At 42.3% G+C, this 21634-nt stretch overlaps 1 long non-coding RNA gene across 1 annotated transcript; it reads right to left on the bottom strand.

The window, feature by feature from the left end:
* Positions 1-243: 243 nt before the first annotated feature.
* On the bottom strand, positions 244-12944 carry LOC108882247 (uncharacterized). Its single transcript, XR_001960756.2, has 6 exons — positions 12491-12944; positions 8553-8625; positions 8185-8386; positions 6982-7303; positions 2541-2614; positions 244-789 (listed from the first exon to the last, which is right to left on the bottom strand). It is a non-coding gene; the product is annotated as an uncharacterized LOC108882247 (long non-coding RNA).
* Positions 12945-21634: the final 8690 nt, after the last annotated feature.

Here is a 21634-nt window from a genome sequence, read left to right as displayed (position 1 = left end):
AAGCTTTCAAAATATGTTACTATATTAAATAACGTTGTAAATTCATGTTTTAAGACTATTTTTATTTTGATTTTATAATAGTTGCTACCAATGTTGACTTTCCTGATGTTTTCTTTTTCTAAATAAAAATAGATAAATAAAAGTCAAAGACGTTTTACAGGTTACACATTACAGCACAATCATTTTTGAACATTTTTATTAATACATCCATAAAAAGTAATTAAAATGTACAATATATCAGGTGTAAATAATAAATAAAATTGCATGGAAAAACAAATCAATCAAGTGTCTTTTTCATCTCTAATTTTATACTTATTCCAACTGAGCTTGTCTGTAATCTCAATGAGTCTTTCTTTCTTTTGTACTCAAAAATAAATAAAAAGACAGACACAGAACAGACACAGGACACACCATGAAGGACATATAACCTATGAAAGACAAAACAATGTTGATGATGATAACTTCACCAAATTAGAGGTTAATGGTCTAACGTGCGTCTCTGGAGCTTTACAAACCAGTAGCTTCACACTGGATGAAGATGGACGACATCAAAGCTTCAGTCTGGAGAAATCTCTTTTTTCCTGAGAACATTTTTAAGTATTTCAAGGTGTCTGCTGAAAAAGCCCGACCAGCTCTTCTTCATTTGTAGAGGCAGCAGCTCGATACAGAGGTCCTGCTGGATCACTGAGCCCCTCACCTTCTCACTGAGACCGAGGCCAGCCACTTTCCCACTGAATCTCATTTCAGCCGAGAGCGTCCACGCTGTGATTCCCTCCGTCAGTGCAGAGCCTGCAGACGTACAGGTGAAGGTCAGCAGGAGCTCGACTGGAAAATGGAGGGAGCTTTGCTTTGTGACTCAGCTCTGCTCACCAGTATGATCGATACAACACCTACAGCTGCACAGTGTGGACATAATGTGTGGATACTGTGAGGGTGAAATGAGGCCTGGTTAATGATTCATGTAAAAAAACTCACTTTAATTGTGCTGGAAAATGTTGCTGTTGTTTGCTGAAAGCAAAGAAGACCCAGCCTGCCTTTTCAACCACAGCAAAAAATAAATAAATACAGTTTTCAAGTTTGAATTTAGTTTGCACAGAACAGCTCAGTCATGATCGTTTATATCTGTCTTCATAGCCAAGGGTCCTCAAAGGCAACATTTCTGGTTGTATCTTCATTGAAACTTAACAACAGACACAAAAGTTACCAATTCATTTTCTCACAATTGATTAATCAACTAAACCTTGAACCTTAACCTTGACCTTGCTTTTGCCTGTTTGTTTCTGGTTCTGACAACAAACCTAAAGTTTCTTTTCACTTGGTCCCACAGACACTGTTCTGCTAATTATTCCACCACTGAAAATAGTCTGAAACAAATACAGTATATTATGCAAAATCATCAAACCTCTTCCAGAAATGAAACTAAATATTTATGAGCTGTTTCTAAAGATTTACATCTTCAGTGGGAACCAATGGCCTTAGTGCTGAGAGCCACAGAAGGAGGGAAGAATAATGGAGTGACACATTGTTGGTTTTGGTCTTTTCAAGGGAAAAGCAAAATCTAGAATCACACCAGGCTTGTCTTTTAAATGTGGGTTCATTATTTACTTTCTGTACTAATGTGCTGCTCACAGGTCATATGTCCACTGAAGGTGTTGTCGGGTGTCTGAGCTCTAAAAATAAACTGCTGGTGTCTTTATCAATACCAGTGACTCATTTTAAAGAAGGTGGTTGATTCAGCCACTGTTGTCATTTAGGATGATGTAGCAGGTGTGTTTCTTCAAAAAGAAATTGTGTATAAGATGTTGGTTTTCAGCCGTTCTGTTCTGCTCCATCACTTTGGTTCCTCCACCTACTAGAATAAGCTACACCGTGTAGCTGCCACAGCTCTTAGACAAACAGAAATAAAAATTCCCCCCAAGACACTTCCCAGACAAATCTTCCTGTTCCACATCGAACATTTAGGAAATCAACTCCTCAATTATGATGAATCTGTCCTCTCTCCTCAGGTCTTTGAGCTCTTACAATCTCATTACACAATCCATCATACTCTGACATTTCCCTTCCTACAAGCTGTCGGCTAATTGAGATGTTTGTACAACAAGGCTCCTCTCTGAGAATTGCTCAACAGGCCCGCAGTGAAGGACCATTAGCACACAAATGTTGTCTATCAGTGTTTGTCTGAAGCACACAGTTCGTCTCTGGGTTGTTTCCTCAGCCCAGTTTTTTTTTTTTTTTTGTCTTACTCGTGCATGTAAACATCTGTCAAACCCTGTCGATGTTCAGGGGGAAGTGCGATGTCAGCCCCTTTCTTTCAAGTCAGTGATAATTATGGTCATTTCATAATGTCAGATGGTAAAAATCAGACTTAACAGGCTCTTAGAACAGGGAGAATGAGCAGTTTGTTTACCCTTCGTGTTAGTTTTTAAAAGGTTTTTAGCTTGGCAGGAAGAAAAGCTCTGGCAGGATTTAGTCGAAGGCCATTAGGGACCAACGTGGTTCCAACGATGCCTCAGTTACCTGGAATTAGGAGGTGTAAATACCTGCAGAGTCGCTTCAAAGTCCTGCCTGTGGTAGCACACTTCATGCTCTCTTTGTAGTGAACTCCATATGACGGCTGCCGAGGAAAACACAACAGGTGTTTGTAATACAGAGGCAGTAGCAGTAGAAGCAGTATTTCTAAAACTGAACAAAATCTACACATAAGTACTCAACAAATGAAAAAGCCAAAGACTGAAGTGCAGGATCTGACAGCCTGAAGGTAAACAGCTTCTGTATGAGAATATATCAGCAGCAAACATTCAAAATCCTCTGTGCTAAAATCACATCAGAGGATTTCAAAAACACATACATTTATTACAGTTCTGATATTTTGAAGTCTGACAGATGTTTCTATGTTTGGCTGTGTTGTCAGTCAAACTCACCTCACCGCCTCCAGACTTCACCTCTAAATACTGCTGCACAGGAAGTCGACTTTAATGCTCTGAGTACTACCTTTATAAGTTCTGCAGTAGTTTTTGATTTCACTGAGTTTAGATTGTCTTTTATTTATGAAATGGAGCAGATCTGCTCAGTAAAATCCCTGTTTTTGTCAATGGAGTCTGGTAGAGATATATAGAGATGTTTGTTGTTAAACTAACAGGATCTGACTCTTTAATAAAAAGCTCTGTCTCTGGAGGAATCCTATCATCATGCTGTCAGACACCTAAAACAATCAGAGTCTGTCAGTGGCAGAAACAAGAACTTTAGTGGACGGACTTTGATGGACAGTTGTCCATTGCATGTCCATTACATTGCAGCAGCTGTGCACAGTGGTTCACTGTTTTTTGCCCCCATCAATCATTCACACCCAAAAACATGGGAAACTGAGGCCCAGACTGAAGTTATCCTTTCATGGAATAAAAATATATTTCTTTAAAATCCCAGCAAGTGTTTCTGAGCTGGTCTGGATTTAAATCGACATGTTTTCCAATCACAAACTCACCTCACCAACCTTCAGGCCAGCACAGCCTCCATCTGTCTGATGCACATGTCAGGCAGTGATAGCACTACTCAATTTATTTATCTAAATCCAGTCTCACGTCCAAAACCACAGCAGTGCTGGAGTTATTTAGAATTTTTCAGAGCAGCAGATCACTGGGGTGAAAGCACACAGGCCAGCCTCATCACACACACATTACTAACTGATCACTCACCATATTTTGGTGGAAATGTTTATTTAAATCTTCACATCACCAGGAACTCCTGTCTGCTCTCAGTGGGACTGAACCACAGATAATAAATGACTTTCTTTGGGGCTGCTACATAACCTCTGACCTCTTTTAAATTCTGTTGGAGACTCGGAGAATTATCACAGGAAACTTTCTCACTCCCACTCAACTCCTCCATTATTTAGTAGTTGGAAATCTGAGCTGGTGGGGGAGATTCACATCATCTTTTAACTTCAGTGGATGGAAATTGTGTATGTTCTGCGCTGCTCCATTGCAGCTGCAGCAGTTAAGCTGATGCCACAGGTCTGATCCTAAAAATACTGGATTACATGCAGCGACCGAACCAAAATAAATGGAGTGAAAAGCTGAGGAGGGTTAAATGGCCACAGTCTCAGTAAATGACCACGTCACAGATGAGTAGTTGAGATTAATCTGATGAATTTATGGTCAGTCGTTTGCTTCACGGTGGTACTAATCTTACTTATTGCACTTTTACCTGAATATCTCCCAGAGCGCAGAGTGAAGTATCTCTGTTGTCGTCACCAACCGAGAGAAATTTAACAATGAATCATTAGCTGCAGGTTTACACTGACGGCAGGAATCTCCTGAGCTACAGAATTACAGAAAACCACGACAGATCGCTGAACTAGCTCCATGTCTGCTACAGCCTGGGATCTACTTTTTCACTACAGCATTTCAATCATAATGAGTGGTCTACTGGCTGCCAGGTGGTGGTCTTCAAGCATGCGGTGCCTCATTATGGCAGGGCTGTTTCATGTGCGTAACATGACTAATGAGGGATGGGAAAGTTGTCCGTATCTCTGCATCCAAAGAGGAAAAAGCTGCCGGGCCAAAGCTTCCTCTGAGCAACACGAGATGAAAGCCAGGGAGCAAAGCAGAGAGTCGTGAACACAGACCAGAAGACACGTTTAAAATGGACATTTACGAGGGCAGAAAAAGAAAGCTCCTTTCCTTTAGTTTGGAAGTTAGCTGCTTAAAGTTTTAAGGGCCCAGTGGCCCAGACTTCCACTCTGCAGGTGGAGGACTGTTTTAACTGGAAGAAAAAAACACAGAAAACGTGCAGAGACAAAATGCAGCGGAGAGGACGAAGGCTGTAGTTTTAAGGACAATACATGAGATGGTTCTTCTCAGTGTCTGACAACATGATGATAGGATTCCTACAGAGACAGAGCTTTTTATTAAAGAGGAAGATCCTTTTAGTTTAACCACAAACATCTCTATATATCTCTACCAGACTCCATTGATAAAAACAGAGATTTAACCAGGAGCTGCTGGAATACCACTGCCTCCATCTGTTAGTGTGACTGTGTTACTGTGTGACTTTCAGTGGAGGAAGAAGTAATCAGATCCATTATGGAAGCAAAAGTGTCACACGGCAACACAAACAATATAACAAACTTGTGGCAAAAACAAGCGCTTTAGAGGACGTACACTGACATGGACAATTACCCACTGGATTACATTGCAAAGATTTCTGTCCCTATGAATCACTTACACACAAAAACGTTGGAAAATAAGGTTGAGAAACAGCAGATTTAACCTTAAATGTCAAATATCCCGTCTAACAGAAGCTCATTCTGCTGCTGGAGTTGGTAAACAGCCTGACAGCAGACAGTGAGATTGTGGAGAAGTTGTCTAGCACACATTTTTCTTAATGAGGCCACAGTAAAGTCCATGATGAATCTGATTTGGTGAAACTTAGTTTCATCATTCAGTTTCATCAGTCTGGATGACTGAATGTCCTTTTCCATCCAAACTGCAGAGGCGAGAGACAGAAAAACAGTCTCTTCATCTCCAAGGCAACTGGCAGCTTGAGTGTGTTGTGTGTTTTTGTTTCAGTGTGAGTTTGCATGTGTGCATCTGTGCACAGTGTATGAGAGCCATGAAAAAAAAAAAATCAAAGCTGTTGTAGTGTTTCCCTTTGGAAAATCTCCTCTTTCAATTAGAGATTTGGAGGAGAAGCTCCCTGAAGCTTCATCATGGTTTTTTTAATCATGCTCATTGATTCAGTCGTAATTGGAACAAATGATCCAAATTGAGATTTACCCTGTTTAGAAGGGAGGAGGGAAAAGCCCAATGCAAGAAAATTAGCACAAAATTAGACGAGTAATGTCAGTCTGAGTCTGTGTCTTTTGTTTTATGTGGTGCCACAGGAACTGACTGGTAGGAACTCAGTATCTTGCTCAGGGACTCTTCAGCAGGGAGGAAGCTTGCTGATATGAAAACTTAGACAGAGAATTCAAGGATTTTCTCTCCAACATGAGTAATCCCTCTGTAGCTGTCTCTTCAGTTTTTTATCTATCTGACAGTTTTGTTTTCTGGGGTGTAAAGATCAGTACAGCCTCACAGGGCAGCTAATACACTAGGTCTGAACAAAATATTTTTTAAATCAAAAATGGATGAAGTGACTACAGTGTGACGGTTGTCGCTCAAGGTGACAAACCCACAGAGGTTTATCGACGATTCTGCAGCTGTTTGGAGCTTTTTAGCATCTTTCAGCTCGTTGGTTCGGTTTGACAGCAGAACCACAGCATCAGCTGTTTCAGTAAATGTGGGAAAATAACACACAGACAGGACAGGTGACAGATTAAAGGAAAAACCAGTGGAGCGATGGAACACCACATACTGTAAGTCTCTGAACTCTACTGGGGTGAAGGAACACTGTTCTTCCAAAGGATATTCCCTCTTGAAGATCAGGGAGGGTAAATCACTCTGAACACACCTCACACCACAGGAGAATCTGACAAGATCATCTTTACAGCCACCAGATAATCGGGCATTTGCTGACTTTGATCGGGAGGAGGGATTCAGGCCGAAAATCAGCCAGATTATCTTGTAGTGTGGACCCTGCTTAGCACATCGCTCCAAAATCTCCCATAGGTGTCAACTTGTATTGAGATCTGGTGACTGTGAAGGTCACATGACCCGTCTTCCATCCTGTTTCTCATTTTACAGAGTTTTCCTTCAGTCTGTCGTCCATCTGTATGTTTACATTCAAGTAATGAGAAACAAATCAACCATGAAAGTAACTGTTAGTTGAAGAGTTCTGTTCATATTGATGAAGAGCAGTTGTTTTGTGTGGGATGTTTAGTGTTTTCAGTAATTTGAAGCTCTGCTCCCAGCTTTAGAAGAGGAGCACGAGGTCTAGTTCAGAGTCAGCACATCTTTTTTAAGTGCAGCACCTGCTAATGTCTTATTATTATCTTATCTTATTATCTAGTTTCATGGACGTTATTGACAGCATCTTGTTTACCTGTAGTGCACCCATGTGGACCGCCGTTTTCTGCAGACCCTTATTGAGCCCGTTACAGCCTACTAGTCCGGACAGGCTGTCATTGGCGGGGGCAGGAACGATCTCTGCTGGGACTGATTGACACAAATACCCACTGAGCTGCCGCAGAGAGAGAGAGGCCCGGCGTACAGTCAGGAAATTGCAGTCAATCAGAGCGTAGCTTCGGTGTCGATCCTAATGAGTGTAGGAGTCTCACGTCTGTGCCGAGTCGCCGCCTCCTCCTGGAGGACTCCAACTGCTGTCAGCACCCACTAAAACAGACAGGAAGTCCCAGAGGTGGAGCCTGAGGAGCATTGGAAATAAGAACGAAACCGTTCCTTAGACCCCACTTTGCTCCTGATGTGTGATGGGTAGAAAAGTTTGTCCTCATTATCTTGGTTGAGGTTTATAGATAATCAAAAGGTCCTAAATTACATTAGTCAAACTTGAGCCTGTAAAGGCTTCAGTACTACTGATTAACTTTTAACTGTAGTTAAGTTAGAAATCTTTTTTAAACCAGACCAAACCAGCGTACTGAATTTTAACACCATAGAGGTGTCACACTTGACTCAGCAGATGCTCCTGAGTGGAACATCCGTGTCCGTGAATGAGACTGTAGCACCTCCAGTCCACTTGGTGGCAGTAACGCACCTCTAAGCTGGTTTGCAAAATGCAAATAAACAGTAGGTAAGAATCAGATTCATCAGCTTCAAATCCAAAATGTTGCCACACTGGCACAGTTTTAGATTTTGTTGAGACTAAATCTGTCATGTGCCTTCTTCTCGTCATCCCAAAAAACAACTGTCTAATAAACAGACAGAAATGTGTCCATGTTGCTGAGACACAGGTGACAGAAGTTGGTTCAACCAGTTCACACAAATCAAACTGCCTGAATCTCCAACACTGAACCGGACCAGCAAAACCCAACTCTACTTACAGCACAGCCCTTTGAAATATAGATAAACATATATGTATAAATATAAAGATTAAAACCAGAACCTGGTAACCACTGACTTATCATTGTACTGTCTAATTGATTATTTCCACTTATTAACTGTGAATTCTGTCTATTATATTTAGAAATTTAGCAAGTAAATCACTAGAAATGACACCTGCGCACTCATTCTGGATGAAGCTAAAAACTGTTTACTACTCGTCTGTTTAATTCAGTTTGAAGATTTCCACCTGTCATACGATGTGTGCAGCACATCCACAGCCACTTTCCGCCTCTCGACTCAGTGAAGAAGCCTCTCAGTATTCTGGCAGTGTCTGGTTGGGCAGCGGGGCAGCGCTGGCTCTTGTGATGAGCGTCTGAACTATGAAATCTGTGCTAAGTCTCTGGCCTCCTCTGCAGGTCATCCCCGGCCCGCAGCAGAGTGGAACGCAGCTGTGAGAGGAAGAGAAAAAGACTTCTGAAGTCCACATTGGGCTTTGAAAAGAGGAGGAAATCATTAGGATGTGGTTTTTCAGTGGCTGAGAGCTACAGTGGGATGGATGGGGATGGAGGGAGCTGAGGGTTTGTGTCCACCTTAAACCTCATCGCGACCTCTGACCTGTGAGTTTGTAGGAGTCCTGAGTCGTCCTCGGGGGACCACACGGTCGACTGGTTTTATTCTGAGAGTCACTCTGCAGAGGGAAAGTTCAGTGTCACTCACATGTTGTGTCTATATTTAAATTCTCAGTCATGAAGTCCATTTAAAGGATTCATGAAAGTACAGCTGGTTTGTTTTGTTCCTGTTCCTGCTCTCAGATGTCTTTCTTTATGGAACAGAAAATGTGACATTTATTGTAGATTATAGTATTTTTATTGTTTATGGTGATTATTTAAGTCAGACAAGAACCTCAATGTTGGACAATTCTGCAAAACCCTTGATTACAAACCTGTTTTTGCTCATTATTGATGATCAAAGTCGTCCCTTGATCAACTAATGGATTAATGGACTTTGAGCTCATGCAGCTGTGTGTGTATTTGTATGGGGGATACTTTGTGTGTGTGTGTGTCTCTGCTTGTGCGACTGTGCAACAGTCTGTGTCTAATAGACTGGTTTTCTGTGTGCGTCGCACCGAATGTTAATGTTTACATGAATATGTATGAAGTCGGCATTTATTCCAGTGACTGTGTGTGACTGTAGAGTTTGTGTGAACAGTGTCACTTACATACAGTATGTGTGTAAGATGACTGTGTGACGAACCACATTGAATTCAAATTACTGACGTTATATTTCTCTGAACAGTCCAACTTCACTACATCACAACTTTCAATAAATAAAGCCAGTACATAGTCATAGCCCTGCTGATTAGAGAGGTTAGATTATCATTACTGTTCGTCAGCCTTTCAGATCTCAGGACATGTCAGCTATGTGCACATGAGGAGGTGATCACACCTCACAGAAACCGTATAGGTGCTTCATAAGAAAACATAGATGTGTGCAGACTCTGGGGACACTGACGATCCATGTAGATGTAGATCTGGTCTGGTACAGTTCAGGACACAAGATGATACAACAGAGTAAAGACCAAGAGCTGGATCCAAACACACAGACTCTTTGGTTCGTCAACAGCAAAACAAACTTTAGTTTTAATTGAATTCTACATCTGCTTCCTATAGCTTCACATAGTGTGTGTGTGTGTGTGTGTGTGTGTGTGTGTGTGTGTGTGTGTGTGTGTGTGTGTGTGTGATAGTCGGTGACTCCATGGGTGTCTCTGTGTGTTTGGCTCCTAATTACACCTGGAACTCGACAGTCAGGCGGCTGCAGCTCTGTGAGCCTTACAGCACACTGTACAATATGCTTATGAATCATTGTTGAGCTAGCGAGGGGTAACCAGGGAGCTAATTAGCCTTCTGTGTAGCTTCCTGCAGTTTTTTTCTTGTTAATTTTTATTTATTTCTCAGCACGTCGAAGAAGAATACTTACAGAGAATACTTACGGATTGCGGGAAAACAGCGGCATATGTTTTAAACATTGAGTAAAAGGAATCAATACCCTGCTCAGATCATCCACAGAGCCTCTGCTGAAGCCTCATGTGTCTCTGGGACTGTTCAATCCGTCTGATTGGGTGTTTGAGCGATAAGTGACAAAAACTCCACAGAGCCTCTGTAGAGGTGGCGACATCTCGCCGGAGAATAAATGGATCAGAAGTTTCAGACGTGAAGAGAGAAGGCAGCAGCTCTCACCTCGAATAATGACACACACACACACACACACTCAGAAATCTCATTTTGCTCCTTCAGGAAATGAGAAGCGTCTGTATCTGATTCTGAAGTTTAGAACACGGACAGAGAAACAAGTGATTAGTTTTGGGTGCAGATCCAGGTCCAGTGGCAGCAGCTTGTGGCCATTTATAAAACATGATTTGTTTGTAAGTAGGAGACGTTATTTCAGTGGCAAGTTTTTTGCTTTAACTTATCATTATAAAGTCAATGCTGATTGCACTGTGCAACATCGCCATCATAGTTTAGATTGGTTCCCTCTCAGCCTCACTTTAACCATGCACTTCACCAGGTACAAAATCTCAATTTAGGCTCAATTTACAGCACAAAGAAAACAGGAAGAGGACAGAGCTGCAGTCTTCTCAGGCAGCAGAAAATCAAACCACAGAGGGTTGAAGTTGAAAGGTCTGTTTCCACTTTAAACTGTTGAATTCAACCTGCAGTTTGAAGCCTCACTGATAAGTGGATGAATAATCAGCAGCTACTTTGATTTCACTCTCTAATTCAGCCTCTCGTTTATGATCAGTTCCTGTTTTTCTTTCTTTCTTTCCAAATGTGGTTGGTGGATACAGTTAGTGCAGGTGATGAACGTGTTGTAGCCACAGTGTTTTCATCAGTCAAACATGTTCTGATCACTCCGACACTGAACTGAGATTTTTTTTAAATTAAGAAAGAGTATTTTTATTCTCTGCTCTCACCTGCAGAGATGTTGCTAGGCAACCTCATAAACACACTGGCTATTAGGAGATAATGTATGTGTTATGGTCACAACTCGGCAGCGTCAAACAAAGTCTCGTCCACGGCTCAGACGGATGCAGAGGATAAAGACGTATCTGGGATACACAGGCATCAGGATATAATCACATTAACCTCTTCACACCAGACTCAAATGAACTCTCTGTTATTTTAAATGTAGCCTCTGTGTCAGTGCTGAACCTTCACATGACATCACATTGTGTCTTTCACCAAAATTTACTGGACAAACTTTACAATTATTTCTGGATACAGCTGCATGTCGGCCTCTGCTTTACTTCATCAATAACTGTGTGAGCTACTGAACCCAGAACTCAGAATACAATCTAAACTTTCATCACTACTCACCACTGCAGCTGCCATAACTCCTGGCCCAGAGGAGGACGGATAAAAGAAGTCTGAGTCACACGGGACTAAGGTGACCAGATGAAAGAAAATGTAAAGGAATGTTTAGCTTATAAATTATAGACATGGAAGAGTGAACCCGGTAAGAACAGGAGGCCTCCACACAGAGCTTTACCTTCACTAATTTCCAACTCAGTGAACAACTACATCATGTATCAGTGAGAAGGTCAGTCTCTCTACTGGAGGAGGGTCAGTCAGTCATTCCTCGTGCTTCACCGTTTCATTTTCTGTAAATATATGATCGATTATTGACCAGATCATCGTGTCAGGCGTTTGTCTTAACTTGAACTCAGCTGGTGTTTGCAGCATGAAAAGATTCTCGTCTTATGATGGTTTGTACTTTAATGTTGTGTTCACAGTGTGCAGGATTTCACATCCTTTTTCTGAAGTCTAAAGTTTCATTGGAACCAGTTTTGGTCGTTTTTTTTCAGCAGCTCTTTGGTTGTAAATTTGCTCTTCTGACAAACTTAAAAAACTGTCCCTGCTTCCTCTGAGGTGATGTGAGGACTGAGCACAGATGGAAGTTGCTGTCTAACGACAGAAACATCAACATCAAATATGAGTCAGCCGCACAGGGACACTGATGAATTGATACGGTGGAAACAGATTTATTTTTTGACATCACTTTGTTAATGTTGGGTCCTGTCACTGAGTTCCTTTCCCCGGTGAGACCCGGCTGTATCACAACCCGACTCCCAGCAGAACTTTGCCTTTATTGTTGCTTTGTCTCTGCACTGATGCCACCAACACAAATCCTTCCACGTTCTTTGTACTCTGTAATTAAAGCGATTCTGATTCAGAAACTGCACTTCCCCCATCCATCTCCTATAATTATTTTTGAAGCCTATTTTAAGTGCAGGGTTATTAATCATGTCATGGTTGACGTACTCCTGGGTCTCTGAGCACGCTGGCAGATATTTCCTTTCATAAGCACGAGGCTGCTGTTCGTATCACGTCGTCTCAAAGCCACTTCACACAAAGTTAACCATCTGGCTTTTGTTGTCTCGACTGAAGTGAGATCAAATCTTCACAACAAACTATCTGGAAGACATCTGCATGAGAATTTAGGAAGAAATTTGAATGTGTTTAATTTGGGCGGCTGTGTTCAGGGAATGTTTTTACCTTTACTTCTTCACCTCCGGCATCAGCCTGTTATCTCTGCTGTTCCTCCTCCTCCTCCTCCTCCTGCTGCTGTAACTCTCTGCTGTCATTCGCAGCCCAGCCTCAAGGTTAGAATAGTGGGCGTGCGAGAAGCAAATCACTGGTTCAAACTTCCAGACCATCTGGGGAAAAATATGGGAGAGGGACGAGTGATTAACGTTCCCTCCTCCTCATCAAAATGTTTTTCTTGATGCCTGAATTGACAGTTTCTTAGAAAACAGTTTTCCAGTCAAGCGACAAACATCTGACCCGAGGACAGACGTTTAAAGACTGACGTCTTTGAAAGAACAAACCAATCCTCCACACTGTCGATCACTTTTTGCCCTCGTGGAAGATTCTACTGTTCTGATGGAGAGAGAAAATAATGAGCTCACAGGCAAACCACCTCTTCTACTCTGACAGAGGAGGATAAACACAAGTGAAAAACCTAATAATCTACAGTTTAGCTCTCTCCAAACAAGACCTTTACTCTGCCTGGCACCCAACCATACAGTGTCTCCTAAACCGCTGATCCAGGTTTAATGTAGAAACAAGGCCAGTGGAGAGAGAACAGCACGGGAGTAACACTGCAGCTGAGGACTGGCTTACACCAACTGGAAGGGAATCACAGCAGTCTAATGGACAATAAATGAAGGTGTGGAGATTTTTCTGTTCAGATTATTGCGCCAGAGGAAAGACTTGATTTTGATTTTGAAGTTAAATCAAGTTGATCTGCTCTAACTCCACCTTCTAAACTCAAAGTATCAGTAAGTGATAGTAAGCTAAATATTTTTGGAAGGTGTGACGGGTATTTTACTTCCTGACATTCTACAGCTTCCTGTCTGGAGCCATTTTCTCAAATGAACCTACTGGAAATACGCATGTGGTTTTGGTGTTGGGTGGCACCAGGGGAGAGCGTGCAGACACCCACTCACTCAATCAACTGCTCTGGTCACACATGGACTCAATCAGACATTACTTGGAGTTTGTGGCAGGTCTGTGTAACATCCAGTGATTCAGACATTTGCATCCTGACACACGGCTCCTCCAGGTAAGGCCTGGATAAGTTGTAGTTGGAGTCCATGTGTGAGAGCAGCTGTAAGACTCATCAACTGCTGACAAGAAAGCAAATAAACTTATTTCCCAATGTGCCGAACTACTGCAGCTCAATAACTGTTCCACAATATATGAGTTTTGCTGGCTCAAACTTTACCCAGACTGTACACAAACCCTGCTGCAGTGGTTTAAAGCAGATGTTTGCAGCTGGAAACTACGTCTGTTTATGGACATGGTTTAGACCTGTAAACACAGCTTCCTGAGGAGCGTTATTTTTGTTTTTGTTCATGTCGTTCGTTTTAGTCTCAAACTACACTCGTCTCTGTCGGAGCGAGAAAACTTTATCTATCAAAGGACAGAAGGTCGCACTGACTATCAAGCAATTACAGCAACGTGATCATTACAACCTACAGCTCGACATGTGACCCACGGTTTGATTGGCGTCATGATTGGTACTTTCCAGCCATAATAACAACAGTGACAGAATATGGAGGTTAGAGTAAATTATGGATTCGAAAAACTGAAAAAGATGGAGGTGAGAAACAAAGACAGCTGAATTTTATAACAAAATAATTGTTGAGGGTATTTTCAGGATAATTAAGCATTGTGAGCATTGTAATATATTGTTTTGGTTATTGATTGATTATTTCGTCTATAGGACAGTGAAAATAGACCTGACTAATTCCCAGAGATCAAGGTGATGTCTCTTTAAATCAAATTCTTGTTTATTTGACCAAAAATGTTCAGTTTAAAGTTATATAACAGAGAAACTTTGTGATTTCTCACGTAGGAGCTGAAACTGGAGAATGTTTTTCTCTTTAAAAAAGATTATCACTTGTGTTAATGTGAAAACATTTTTTTTTTCTGAAAATCACAAGAATTGAATAAAGTCTACTCCAGTAACAAAGTACAAAATGAGAAGGGGAGAGAAAGAAGAACAAACATGATGAAGTTTGGTTTGTCATCAGTTTGATCTCAGTCACTTTTCTCACTATTTCTGTTGTTGCACTTAGTTTCCCCTCACAGCTCCGGTTAAATCCGTCTGATTTATGCATCAGAAGCTTTTTCTTATTTGCACAGTCTTTTTCTGTCTTCCTCTCTGATCTGTAAAATAAGCTATAAAACCTCCTTTTCTGGAGAAACCCTGTGCTGCTTTGTCTCTTTTGAGCTGTATTGATTCAGAAGCGGTGCACCTGTGGCTGAAAATTACATCAACTTGTGAGGAGAGCCACACACTCTCCATCATTTGTGACATGTTGTTTTGGAGAGAAACCCCTCCTGGTGTTTCCTGGTGTCCCTCGGTTTGATTTTCCTTCGAAGAGGTCTCTCCCCGACGCCTTCTCCGTCTGTTTCGGCTGATTTCAGATGTGGACGGGGGTTGACAGTTTGAATTGAAGCTGAGGTACTGACACTCTTGACAGACCACGTTGTCCTTCAGGCAGATCGCGCCTCATCATCAGACCTCTTCCACAGCGTGTTCGCTGTGGGAGGCTCGTTGCTGGCAGCTGACACATGCTGGCGGCCAGAGAGGGGATCGTGACGCAAATCACAACACGTGGGTGGCGCTGTGGCGGCGGGTGGAGAGCCTGCTTTAACCTGAAGTCTCTCCTGGGTTGTCTCAGGTCATGGAATCAGTGGGAAGTTCATCAGGTTTTAAAAAGAGCTTGTTTTTTTCTACCATGTGTCCATAAATCACAGCTACTATGTTTTTTTTCCACCAAATGTTTCTGGTGCTTGACATCCACCTCTGATGAAGCAGGCTGTGTAGGCATTATTAACATGACAACAGCAGAAACAGAAGGGGCGGCTCAACCAAAACTATAACCAGAGATAAACAAACCTGAGAACCTAACAACTGGCTGCTAAACACAATGTCTGTTGCTGTTTCATCACTTTAAAAAGATGATATAAGGCTCCGAGAAATCAAGAGGATTTTAAGGCAGGTCAAGAAACACTGAGGGAACTTCTGTAAACCACTGGTGGAGCAGATGGAGACAGAAAGACAGTTTGATTTGATGGTGCCACAGTGGACCTGAAAGTAATTTCAATAGTTTGGGAAGATTATTTGGGAAGGGATGTTCAGACTGTCTCATTTTACTATTAGTACCTTAAACGTTTGCGTAGTTCTGTACATTTGCCAAAACAACCAGTCTTCATCTTTTTTGGTCTTGTGAACAAGATATCTCAACACCTTGAGGGAATTTCCTGAAATCTGGCACAAACGTTCACTTGGACTCAAAGATGAATTTATTAGACTTTGTGGTCAAAGGTTAAAGTCACTTTGACCTCACAAAACACAAGAATTCACATGCTAATTACCTACAACTGGACTGGTCACTTGTCGAAGTATGTTTTCTTCATCTCATTGTGGTGTGCCCAAACTGTGATGAGCGTACTGGCCTCTGGGGTTGGCCAGCAGAAAACACCCACTGATATTTATTGATTAGAGAGAACCACCTTTGTGGTGGACTGCAGGGAGCAACACTGAGCCCCTCCAAAACCTGAGGACGAACTTGGACAATTGACAGCCGACTCACATTTCCTTGTTGCCCTGAATCTGGAGAGTGTTCGTTATTGATTACACCATTTTTCATCCATGTAATTGAAAACAAAATGAGTTCCATTAGTTATTGGTGATGAAAGAAACCGTAAACTTCAGTTTTCACCAGTTTGTCTCTAGAGCAGGTTTGTTGTGGCTGTTCACCTTCAAAAATCAGCAATTATACTACAAAAAAACAGTAGACGTGCTCCAGCTTCCTGATGGAAAGACACATGAAAGTCATGGAAAACATCAGTGCCACAGTTGGAATCAGTTCCTGTGTCCGCCCTGCTGACGTGTCCTTGAGGAAGATGCTGAGTTCCCCGTTAGCTCCTGGGAATGCAGCTGTGTGGGCGACCGTGACCTCTGACCTTCCCCAGCGAGCAGATGAGCTTCCTGCTCATAGATCAGAAGAGTCGCTCAGACATAAATCGAACCCACATCGGGTCGTTATCAGCAGGGTTCAGTGTACGCGGTCATGTCAGCCGCTTCGGCCGCTGACTGATCATCTCATTATCGTCACAATCGTTAGAAGGTCGACGCACTGAGGAGGAGTTTTCATTGATTAGTGAAGGTGTTAGCCTGAAGCTTGTCATGGGACTGTTCAAAGGGGAAGGATTTGAACCACAAAGTCAGCTCTCCTCGTCATCACCAGCTGTTGGCGGGGTGCTCTTGGGCAAGGCAGTGACCTTCAGAACTGCTCCAATGAAGCTGTTCAGCAGCTGTAGCTGGACATTGTTAAATACTGCTGAGGTCGATCAGTTAATTGAAAATGAATCACGCATGGACAGATTATACAACACTGGGGAGAGACCCCACACCCCTCCTACACAGGAGGAAGACCTTTGACACTGAAAGAGACGCAAAGATGATGTGTCTCTTTATGGTCGTTCTACATCTCTATGTGGTTGTGGTTGTTCAGGCAATCTCCAAGTACAAACCAGGCTCAACCATTCTTGGCCTCCGAGATCGGACGAAATCAGGCCTGTTGCAGGTGGTGTGAACACCATTCTTCCAGAGGATTTGATGATGGTCGAGGACAGCTCCTCCACAGGTGTTTACTTGGGTTGGGTCGGGTCTGGTGTCCGTGGAGGCCATAGCACATGATTCACGTCATTTCCATCAAACCCATTCAGTGAGCCGTCGCTCTCTGCATGGAGGCATCTGCATTTGCTGTTTCTCCACTCATTTATTCAGATTTGTCTGCTAATTTGTCACATGTCTGTTGAAACAAAAAAGTGAAACGAGTTTTCCGTCACCTTCGTTGTTGTGTGAACGTCGCACATTTAGCACGGAGCTAGATGAAAAATGAATCCATCAGGGAGCACTGTCACTGTGTGGAGAATGAATGCAGGACGAACAGGATGAATGCATGAAGGAGGAGTTTTATTGTACACTGTAACTGCCTGCTACATTCTCATTCTCCAGATACACTCAGCCGCTCTCTGGTGAGCTGTGGTTATCCATCAGCTGGAATAAGGAGGGCTGAGAAAAGGCTGCGTCACTCTGCTGTTCTTCACGCCCTCATCCATTCCTTTTATTCCCCCAGAGCTCCTGTCAAAATAACCAAACATCCCTCTGATAAATTTCCACCTCTGCCTTTTTATTTTTCATATCAAACACATACAGAAATTTAATGAATAGAGGAAAACCAGGGTTGTATTATTCCACCCTGACATGTTGTTGTGGTGTGAGAGACACTGACACAGAGCAGAGAGTGTGACACCGCTCGTTTCCTGCACTCTACTGCCCTCTACTGTGAAAATGACTCCTACATCTTAGTAGAACCTGGTGGGGAATAAACAGAGGCCACCAGCAAAGAGATGCTGAATCTTCCCTGAGGCTGACGAATCGTTCAGTCTGCAGCTGCTGAGGCAGGTGTGGATAAAGATTTGAGGCAGATGAATAGGCAGCCTGACGTGTTGAAACAATTAACAACTGAAATGACCACAGGGCTTCAATAACAGTAGCTACTATATTTGTTTGTGTCTGTTGTCTTATATATGAATTAAACAGGATTTTGGATTACTCACAGTGGATCTTATGTTACCTGTGTGTACATACTGCTGCTGGATTAGTTGATGGACAGGATATTGTTATGATAACCACTTACAAACAATGTAGATGCAAAAATGCCAAAGTCTGTTGCAATACCTATAATAACCAATGATTTTGTCCAACTGACAGACATTAACATCCACCTCTTTGGTAAAGACTGACATATCTCAACAACCACTCAATGAATTGGCACAATATTTGGTACAAACATTCATGGTTCCCAGAGGACAAATCCCTATAACTCTGGTGAAACTGACTTTTCCTCTAGCGCCATCATCAGGTCAAAATTTGGTGACGAAATATCTACAAAACCAATAACATTCCCATCAGTGTAGCTAATGTTAGCATTAGAGGTAAGTGGTTCTATATACCAGAGGATATTTACATGATTTGAAAAAGGACTGTCCATTTTTTATAGCAGCCAAAACCTGGTTCAATGTTTTAAGACCAATACCTACCCATCCCAAACCATCAGAACCCATCCTTTAACTATTACTAATGACATTCATGATATTCTCAGTGACTGATGAAATAAGAAAACAAACAGGGACCTTGAACCACAAGAGTCATGTCAGACTTTCATTAACTGAGCTCCACTCAGTCCTGCTTCTCCCTGCCTCAGTTATTGTAATTGGATGATTGTGTCTGACTTGATTTGAATTAGTTGTCTTAATGAATCAGGCAGTAAACTAAGTCCCACAGTAGTGATTAGGGTCTCTATAATGAATACAGTCTTGATTAATTCCCTGTAGTGTGAGTGGTGCTGACCTGCAGCTGACCTCTGACCTCCCTCTGAAGGAGGAGGGCGGTTCAAAGGCAGGGACGCCATCAAGTCTTCACATCACGTATACAGAGGAAGAGTTGATTGAGGCAGAGCAGAAAAACTGTTGGCTAATCAGAGTTAATGCTACAAGGGCCTTGTGTCATTAGAGTTGGGCGTGGACGGCTGTAAAAGAAATCAGTCCTGATGCCGTTCAGGATTGTGTAACCTCGTTTGGAAGCAATGGCTTGATTTATATGTTGAAGCTTTATATGTCCAGCTTTAACTTTAGTAGTGATTGGTGGATAAGACTTTGTTCTTGTGAAAGATAACACTGGACTTCTCTCTCTGATGCTCCATTATTCATAACACATCATCTCATTGGTTAAAATTCATATACAGAGTATCAGGAATCAACTTCTGTTATTCCACCCTGCCCCATCGCTCCTCCTTTACTGACTCATTTCTTACAGTTTGCTGCCCTCTAGTGAGACAGGACCGTCTTCCAAACCTCCTTCCTCTCGTGATTCACATGTTAATAAGAGGCAGCAACAAAGGAAATTTCCAGAAGCCGGCAGCCGCATGCTGCTAAATCTTCCCTGAGGCTGATAAATCTGTGCAGTGTGCAGGACCTGAGGTAGGCACCACAGGAGGCATGGTGGAAGATTACAGTGGAAACACATGCCGAGGACAGATACTGAATGTTTGGTTTTATGTGTTTTACAGTTTGAAACTTTGTCATGTCCTCATTTGGGAAGCTCAGTCATCTGTTTTACTATTCATATAAAATAAAAGTTATGTTCTTGTTCATGCTCTTAAGCACACACAACTACATTAGCTCCACCTCATACAGTGTGTGTGAGCTAAATATAACATCAGTATGAGGACAAAGGCCTGAATTACAATTAAAACCTCAAATCAAACCATAAACATGCTCTTCAGAAACAGAACCTAAAAAGTATTGAAAATGTATCTTTGATTTTATTTTCTGCTTTGTTGCTGTGAATGTTTTAACTAATTGACTCAAAGTAACCAAAGCATTAATCTGATTTTTAATCTGTTTGAATCTTTAAAAAACAGCCATGGGCCGATGCAGGGTTTCTCAGAAAACACGGAAACCTGTCCAAACCTGAACTGTGAATAAAAACTAGAATTACGACCTCGCAATCCAGTTGCACTTAATTAGTGAGTGAATTCTTGAGTTATGGCTAAAAACATGTTTTATAAGGTCAGAGTAACCTTTGGCCACCAAAATCATGGTTGAAGATCCTTCCAAGATGTCAGTGGCTGAAGAACAACAAGACAAGAACAAGCTGCTTGCTGAGCTGTTACGCTTGAAATTCAAGTGAAAATCATCCTCAGAATCACTCAGTGAGTTTCACCAGGAAAAGGCAGTCAGAGTAATAGACCAGTCGTGTTTCTGTGCTCTAACATAATGAAAGCCTGAGGGTCAGAGAGTGAATCAGTGAGTTTATCTGACAGTCTGATAACTGGCGCACACACAACCACACGCCTCAAGTCATCTTAAAAAATTAGACAATAAAAACACAGCAAAGTTAAAAAGCCTATTTCCGTTATGATCCTCTGCGTTAATGGGGCTCAGGTAGGGTGGTGTTTGACATTATTCTATCAGACTGTACAGGTGTACAGCCCTGGGCCATGGGCTCCGCCCCCTTGCCTGTCCTGGTAATAGCGTCCTCCCCTATGCAAAATGTCAGCCATTTATTGTTTTCTGCCTGATAACCCCCTGCCTCTCCAGGGGGCCGGGGGGGAAACAAATACCGCCCCGACCCCACCGCTCCTGTTGCAGTGAGGCATTTGCTGATCCAGGTCCTGGTAATAGGCAGGATTCAATCCTTCACACTCTGCACTCCAAGTCGCCTTACAACCTCTGATATTCACACTGTGCCACCAGTCCCCTTCACAGCCGGATCATCTCTCAGACTGCTTCTCAGTTTTCTTTTTGGATGTTGAAACAGCACTTGTTAAGATTCAAACCTGTGACTTCTGAGTTCACAAGCAAGCGTCCTATCACCCAGCGTTATTAGACCTGACTGACTGCAGGCAGCTTTCAGTGGATACTGTCTTTAACTTCTGTCAGACTGAGGAGCTACTTTTAGCACTGGGAGTTACTCTCAGACAAAAACATTTCTGAGTTACGCCCGACGCCTGTTACATCTATAACTCAGCCTCAGGAGCAGCTTTGGATTCACATGTTGTAGACTGAGTTTACCTTCAACTACTTGACTTACCCTCTTCCTTTATCAGGTGTCTGAAGTGTGTCGTGATGCATATGAGCTATAAATACACTCAGCAGAGCTGACTGCTGATAGAAGAGAGCTGATAGCTGATGGAGTTTTGTTGTGGCCAGTTTGACCGTAAAGGTTTAATAAGGTGTGTTGTCATTTATTCCTGCCTAACAGGGATTTTTAAGGGAAGAAAATTGCTGAACAGCCATTAACACCTTCCTTCTGTTTCTTTACTCTTCACTTTTTCTGGGTGGTGTTAAAGTTTTCCTGTGCGCCAGAGCCGCAGACTGTCTCCTCCCTGCAGCCCACAGCATCTGGTTTTATTAAAATGAATGTGTTGGAAAGACTCCAGAGGAAGGTTGCATGGGCAGACAGAGACACTACAGAGAATCCTGAACACAGTAACAGGCACGAGGAAACAATGCAAGTGTTCAAGATACAGGAGCGTCTGGTCATGAGTGGGT

The sequence above is a fragment of the Lates calcarifer genome, linkage group LG7_1 (assembly GCF_001640805.2).
Source record: "Lates calcarifer isolate ASB-BC8 linkage group LG7_1, TLL_Latcal_v3, whole genome shotgun sequence".
NCBI classification, from domain to species: Eukaryota; Metazoa; Chordata; class Actinopteri; family Centropomidae; genus Lates; species Lates calcarifer.
The sequence above is the reverse complement of the archived record's forward strand: the minus strand, read 5'-3'. Positions and strand labels throughout refer to the sequence as shown.